The sequence below is a fragment of the Osmerus mordax genome, chromosome 2 (assembly GCF_038355195.1).
Source record: "Osmerus mordax isolate fOsmMor3 chromosome 2, fOsmMor3.pri, whole genome shotgun sequence".
NCBI classification, from domain to species: domain Eukaryota; kingdom Metazoa; phylum Chordata; class Actinopteri; order Osmeriformes; family Osmeridae; genus Osmerus; species Osmerus mordax.
In genome coordinates this window covers 2,556,947-2,565,179 of record NC_090051.1, presented here as the reverse complement: position 1 = coordinate 2,565,179, position 8,233 = coordinate 2,556,947, and the positions used below count along the sequence as shown (strand labels likewise).

Here is an 8,233-nt window from a genome sequence, read left to right as displayed (position 1 = left end):
CTCTCCGTACTCTCTCCCCCCACCCTCCCTCCCTACTCTCTCTCCCCCACCCTCCCTCCCTACTCTCTCCCCCCACCCTCCCTCCCTACTCTCTCCCCCCCACCCTCCCTTCCTACTCTCTCCCCCACCCTGCCTCCCTACTCTCTCCCCCCACCCTCCCTACCCTCCCTACCCTCCCTCCCTACTCTCCCTCCGTACTCTCCCCCCACCCTCCCTCCCTACTCTCTCCCCCACCCTCCCTCCCCACACTCCCTCCCTACTCTCTCCCCCCACCCTCCCTCCCTACTCTCTCCCCCCCACACTCCCTCCCTACTCTCCCTCCCTACTCTCTCCCCTCACCTCCCTCCCTACTCTCCCACACTCCCTCCCTACTCTCTCCCCCCACTCCTCATCTCCCTCCACTGGCTTCCCATCACGGCCCGTATCAGATTCAAGACTCTGGTACTGACCTTCCGAGCGGTGAACGGGACTGCTCCCGACTACATCAAGTCTCTCCTCCAGCCTTACACCCCCCCCCCCCCCCCCCCCCCCCCAACCGTCTGGTGGTCCCACCGCTAAAGACCCAACCCAAGCTCTTCTCCTGTCTGGCCCCCCAATGGTGGAATCACCTCCCCACCTCCATCAGAGACACTGACTGTCTCTCCACCTTCAAGAAAAGGCTCAAGACGCACTTGTTCCGGGAGTACAACGGTACTTAGGGATGATTTGCTGGACCTGATTTTAGTTTCCTCCAGGATCACAATGACTCTTACTTAGAGACTTGTTGCTCTTGTTGGTTAACTGTAACTGATTTAAAATGATCGTACTCGCTGTGAAATATATTTTTACTGTTGCTTGTTTTTTCTACAGGTACACTCTTGCACTTTTTTGAGGTTCATGTTGTTTAATTGTAACTTACTCAACGACAAGCTCTTATGGTTCTTCCTTCTGGCACTTATTTAGGTTTTTCACAATGTGTGCTTCTTGTTTGGCTCCCCGCAATGTTTGGGGCGTCTCAGTGTTATGATCAGTGACCTGTGCTCTTTTGTAAAGCTCTCTCTTGGAAGTCGCTTTGGAGAAAAGCGTCTGCTAAATGAATAAATGTAAATGTACTCTCTCACCCTCCCTCCCTACTCTCTCTCCCCTCACCCTCCCTCCCTACTCTCTCCCCCCACCCTCCCTCTCTACTCTCTCCCCCCCACCCTCCCTCCCTACTCTCTCTCCCCCCACCCTCCCTCCCTACTCTCTCCCCCCTCACCCTCCCTCCCTACTCTCTCCCCCCCACCCTCCCTCCCTACTCTCTCTCTCCCCTCACCCTCCCTCCCTACTCTCTCCCCCCACCCACCCTCCCCCCACCCTCCCTCCCTACTCTCTCCCCCCACCCTCCCTCCCTACTCTCTCCCCCCCACCCTCCCTCCCTACTCTCTCCCCCCACCCTCCCTCCCTACCCTCCCTCCCTACTCTCCCCCCCCCACCCTCCCTCCCTACTTTCTCTCTCCCCCACCCTCCCTCCCCACCCTCCCTCCCTACTCTCCCTCCCTCCCTACTCTCCCTCCCTACTCTCTCCCCCCACCCTCTCTCCCTCCCTAATCTCTCCCCCCACCCTCCCTCCCCACCCTCCCTCCCTACTCTCTCCCCCCACCCTCCCTCGCTACTCTCTCCCCCCACCCTCCCTCCCTACTCTCTCCCCCCACCCTCCCTCCCCACCCTCCCTCCCTACTCTCTCCCCCCACCCTCCCTCGCTACTCTCTCCCCCTACCCTCCCTCCCTACTCTCTGATATGAAAGGACCCTGGACTTAGTGGTGGACGCCTCAGACACACATCCCATCTACCTGCACCTGGGCTCCATCTACCTGGAGGAGGCCAGGGGGAGATGGGCGGGGTCACACACACTCATGAACCAGGGAGATGGTTTAGTAACTTAACTAGGAGGTCGTTTGGGGACAATCATTGTTTTGCTGAAACCCATCTGTTTGTATCTGTCCATTTGTAGCATGAGAAGGCTCAGAGGACATATTTAGGTGCCTGCATGAGTACCTGTCTTGTCTCCCCTCCCTGAGAGCCCTGCATATCCCAGACCTGCTCAACAAAGGAGCAGACCTGATGTCACGGGGACGAACCACCGTTGGGGGTGGATGGACGAGGCCTCTCCCTCAGTGGAAGGATGCTCTCCCAAGCCGGAGGCACGGTGAAGAGCCCACCTGGGATCGGAGACCTGCCCTGGACCCCTACTCTCCTGCCTGCTTGATCCCTCTCCAGACCCACCCTGCCCCTACTCCTCTTCAGACACTGCTACCATGTCTGTAAACAGATTACATGCGTCTAACATTAGTCAGGATTGACCCCTGGTTATAGCTACTCAGATACAGACATCTAACATTAGCCTGTATTTTATCAGTTGGTCAGGTGAAACACACCAAAGCCTGCCCACAATGTGTCCTTGACAATAAAGGCCTTGTTTACTGTGAACATGTTGTGACTACATTTACATTTAGTCATTTAGCAGACGCTCTTATCCAGAGCGACTTACAGTAAGTACAGGGACATTCCCCCCGAGGCAAGTAGGGTGAAGTGCCTTGCCCAAGGACACAACGTCATTTGGCACGGCCGGGAATCAAACTGGCAACCTTCAGATTACTAGCCCGCTTCCCTCACCGCTCAGCCACCTGACTAGTCTTAGTGGTGATGTATTGAGACATCACCCTGGTCTCTGCTCCAAACCCAGTCAGCATCATTAAAGGCCACATCAAGTTTCCCTTCCTGAAATGCTGTCCCTGTCAGCACATTCATGATTATTGACCTAGGCACTTTCTGTAAAGCTCTTTCTTGTAAGTCGCTTTGGATAAAAGTGTCTGCCAAATGAATACATGTAAATGTAATTTAGGTGAGAACTGCAAGAAGTGTTAAGACTACAACAGGAAGTCACAACATTCTCAGAGATGGTTTATCTGATCCTTTATGTTTTGTTCACTATGAGTTAAGCACACCTCACCTGCTCATAACATTGTGTCACTTCTGCGTATCTGTTGTGAATCTGCAGGTGATCGTTTCATTGTGTTCCCTAATTATGTATAATCAGGTCATGAGTTGCTGTCGATTCTGCCAGCCTCTGGTATTACTGTAATGTAGTGCCTCAGCAACACTACAGGAACACAGTGTTAGATCTCCCTCATACACAAACACATACAGTAAACACACTTCAGCCTCTGGTATTACTGTAATGTAGGGCCTCAGCAACACTACAGGAACACAGTGTGAGATCTCCCTCATACACAAACACATACAGTAAACACACTTCAGCCTCTGGTATTACTGTAATGTAGTGCCTCAGCAACACTACAGGAACACAGTGTTAGATCTCCCTCATACACAAACACAGACAGTAAACACACTTCACCCTGACATGATGCATCTGGTGTCTGAGCAGCATGTTCTGTGCAGGAGTCAGGACACACAGGCTTCAGTTATTCAGCAGGGATCTGTATCCTCCTGACACCCAGGAGAAAGCTCTTTAGAGGTTTACATTTTACATGACATGCGTGTTTGGGTTTGGTTCATGAACATATTTGAAGGAAAAATAATTTCACAAATGTTTTATCTGTTATAGTTATGCATCTATAACTTATTTACCTGACTGCTATTCTTAAAGTGTGTCCATTTGTGACATCATTGGAAAGCCTAAGATGTCCTCTCAAATGGAGAAAGTATAAGTGTCAAATAAATACAATGGGCAGTATGGTTGCAAAGTCACTAGTCCACAAGCAATGTCAATGAAAGAGTAGACCAAAGACAAACTATTTCCAGACAGCACCATTGTGTCAACCTTTCTAACTGGATGAATCCCTCAGTGTTTAACCCTGGTCTCAACTTGTGTTCTTTCTGTTGGTTTCCCTCTTCCTCTTCATGTTACTGCTGTGTTCCAGTTGGTTTCCCTCTTCCTCTTATTCTGCGCGTCAGTTTCAGTAACACAGCTCAATGAGAGAAGCGTTTCTCAACAGGAAATGTCCACTCCCAACCTGCACTCATAAATAGAAGACGCAATACAGTAAGTGTAATGGACGTTATTTTATTGGCAGAGATTTTATGAAATGATTTAGAGAACTCCATGCACCTCAATCAATTGACTTGGTGAACAACACTGTTGGGTGCTAGTTGTTTACTGTGCTGATTCACTATGATGGGCAGTCACCTGAACAGCACTGTTGGGTGCTAGTTGTTTACTGTGCTGATTCACTATGATGGGCAGTCACCTGAACAGCACTGTTGGGTGCTAGTTGTTTACTGTGCTGATTCACTATGATGGGCAGTCACCTGAACAGCACTGTTGGGTGCTAGTTGTTTACTGTGCTGATTCACTATGATGGGCAGTCACCTGAACAGCACTGTTGGGTGCTAGTTGTTTACTGTGCTGATTCACTATGATGGGCAGTCACCTGAACAGCACTGTTGGGTGCTAGTTGTTTACTGTGCTGATTCACTATGATGGGCAGTCACCTGAACAGCACTGTTGGGTGCTAGTTGTTTACTGTGCTGATTCACTATGATGGGCAGTCACCTGAACAGCACTGTTGGGTGCTAGTTGTTTACTGTGCTGATTCACTATGATGGGCAGTCACCTGAACAGCACTGTTGGGTGCTAGTTGTTTACTGTGCTGATTCACTATGATGGGCAGTCACCTGAACAGCACTGTTGGGTGCTAGTTGTTTACTGTGCTGATTCACTATGATGGGCAGTCACCTGAACAGCACTGTTGGGTGCTAGTTGTTTACTGTGCTGATTCACTATGATGGGCAGTCACCTGAACAGCACTGTTGGGTGCTAGTTGTTTACTGTTCTGATTCACTATGATGGGCAGTCACCTGAACAGCACTGTTGGGTGCTAGTTGTTTACTGTGCTGATTCACTATGATGGGCAGTCACCTGAACAGCACTGTTGGGTGCTAGTTGTTTACTGTGCTGATTCACTATGATGGGCAGTCACCTGAACAGCACTGTTGGGTGCTAGTTGTTTACTGTGCTGATTCACTATGATGGGCAGTCACCTGAACAGCACTGTTGGGTGCTAGTTGTTTACTGTGCTGATTCACTATGATGGGCAGTCACCTGAACAGCACTGTTGGGTGCTAGTTGTTTACTGTGCTGATTCACTATGATGGGCAGTCACCTGAACAGCACTGTTGGGTGCTAGTTGTTTACTGTGCTGATTCACTATGATGGGCAGTCACCTGAACAGCACTGTTGGGTGCTAGTTGTTTACTGTGCTGATTCACTATGATGGGCAGTCACCTGAACAGCACTGTTGGGTGCTAGTTGTTTACTGTGCTGATTCACTATGATGGGCAGTCACCTGAACAGCACTGTTGGGTGCTAGTTGTTTACTGTGCTGATTCACTATGATGGGCAGTCACCTGAACAGCACTGTTGGGTGCTAGTTGTTTACTGTGCTGATTCACTATGATGGGCAGTCACCTGAACAGCACTGTTGGGTGCTAGTTGTTTACTGTGCTGATTCACTATGATGGGCAGTCACCTGAACAGCACTGTTGGGTGCTAGTTGTTTACTGTGCTGATTCACTATGATGGGCAGTCACCTGAACAGCACTGTTGGGTGCTAGTTGTTTACTGTGCTGATTCACTATGATGGGCAGTCACCTGAACAGCACTGTTGGGTGCTAGTTGTTTACTGTGCTGATTCACTATGATGGGCAGTCACCTGAACAGCACTGTTGGGTGCTAGTTGTTTACTGTGCTGATTCACTATGATGGGCAGTCACCTGAACAGCACTGTTGGGTGCTAGTTGTTTACTGTGCTGATTCACTATGATGGGCAGTCACCTGAACAGCACTGTTGGGTGCTAGTTGTTTACTGTGCTGATTCACTATGATGGGCAGTCACCTGAACAGCACTGTTGGGTGCTAGTTGTTTACTGTGCTGATTCACTATGATGGGCAGTCACCTGAACAGCACTGTTGGGTGCTAGTTGTTTACTGTGCTGATTCACTATGATGGGCAGTCACCTGAACAGCACTGTTGGGTGCTAGTTGTTTACTGTGCTGATTCACTATGATGGGCAGTCACCTGAACAGCACTGTTGGGTGCTAGTTGTTTACTGTGCTGATTCACTATGATGGGCAGTCACCTGAACAGCACTGTTGGGTGCTAGTTGTTTACTGTGCTGATTCACTATGATGGGCAGTCACCTGAACAGCACTGTTGGGTGCTAGTTGTTTACTGTGCTGATTCACTATGATGGGCAGTCACCTGAACAGCACTGTTGGGTGCTAGTTGTTTACTGTGCTGATTCACTATGATGGGCAGTCACCTGAACAGCACTGCTGTGGACCTTCAGGCCTTCAGTCAACATAGATCTAGTTCAGACTCACGTTCTGGTGGGTCAACAGACCAAAAGACTGACTTTACCAGACTCCAGACTAGGGTGTGTGTGAAATCTATACATTCAGTTTGCCAAAAAAACTACAATGTGTTTTTGATATTTATCTAATGAAAGTTGTGGTAGCTGATCGTTATTCAGACAACGTGAACCTTGTCTATTCTACAGGAGTCTTTAGGTTACCTCCCATCTTGGTCAATGTTCAAACCTATTTGTAGATATAGCATGTTCTGAAGTTGTTGGTCAATTGTTGGTCTGACAACAGACCAATAGTTGACTAAATACCTTTGGAGTGACATGCTGTATGCCACTTTAGTATTGGCATTGAAAGGAAATATATTATAACTGACAGTGCATGAATCGTCATAAATGAACAAAATGATAAACAAAAGTATTTCATGTCCAGGGCAGATACAACAGACAATCCCCCCCAAAATATATATAAATATATTTTAAAGAAGACACTCATCAAAGAGAGAATTATAAAACAACGTCACAATTTTCATTCATCTTAAGTGCTTGACACTGTCATTTATCAGTATCAGTTATCTCCCTTGACAACACAGTCTGTATGGTAGAACCCTCACTGATATCATTAGTATCCAGATTCAGTCTGTACGGTAGAACCCTCACTGATATCATTAGTAGTCCAGCTTCAGTCTGTATTGTAGAACCCTCACTGATATCATTAGTATCCAGATTCAGTCTGTATGGTAGAACCCTCACTGATATCATTAGTATCCAGATTCAGTCTGTATGGTAGAACCCTCACTGATATCATTAGTATCCAGATTCAGTCTGTATGGTAGAACCCTCACTGATATCATTAGTATCCAGATTCAGTCTGTATGGTAGAACCCTCACTGATATCATTAGTATCCACATTCAGTCTGTATGGTAGAACCCTCACTGATATCATTAGTAGTCCAGCTTCAGTCTGTATTGTAGAACCCTCACTGATATCATTAGTATCCAGATTCAGTCTGTATGGTAGAACCCTCACTGATATCATTAGTATCCAGATTCAGTCTGTATGGTAGAACCCTCACTGATATCATTAGTATCCAGATTCAGTCTGTATGGTAGAACCCTCACTGATATCATTAGTATCCAGATTCAGTCTGTATGGTAGAACCCTCACTGATATCATTAGTATCCAGATTCAGTCTGTATGGTACAATCCTCACTGATATCATTAGTAGTCCAGATTCAGTCTGTATGGTACAACCCTCACGGATATCATTAGTAGTTTAGTGTGTAGTATATTGTGGGTCTGTCTAATGTATAGTATTTAGTGGGTCTGTGCAGTGTATAGTATATAGCAAGTTTGTTTAGTGAATAGTATATATAATGGATCTATGTACTGTGTAGTGCAGGGGTTAGGGCTGCATAATTAATCAAATTTTAATCACGATTTTGGCTTCCCACGATCAAATTTGTGTGATCGACCAATATTTAAAATGCGTCATTCCGTTCATAGTATTTTTTTTTTGCTTCCTAAAATATATTTACACAATGTAAAATGGAAATTTTGCTACATTTTATTTATTGTTTTCTTTATTTATTGTTACATTTAGTCATTTAGCAGACGCTCTAATCCAGAGCGACTTACAGTAAGTACAGGGACATTCCCCCCGAGGCAAGTAGGGTGAAGTGCCTTGCCCAAGGACTTAACGTCACAACGGGAATCGAACCAACAACCTTCTGATTAATAGCCCGACTCCCTAACCGCTCAGCCGTCTGACTCCCTCTGTTGTCAGTATGAGGTAAATGACTGAGGTACTGAATACATTTTAACTGAGTTGTTGACATCATAGTGGTGTGTTATAAAACAGGGTATAAAGTTAGTTTTCCTTCCTC

At 47.2% G+C, this 8,233-nt stretch overlaps 1 protein-coding gene across 2 annotated transcripts in view; it reads left to right on the top strand.

Annotated features, from left to right (window-relative positions):
- The window catches only part of LOC136933034 (NACHT, LRR and PYD domains-containing protein 12-like), a 134,693-nt gene that overhangs the window by 34,422 nt on the left and 92,038 nt on the right, over positions 1 to 8,233 (top strand). The gene's annotated exons all lie outside the window — the stretch shown is intronic.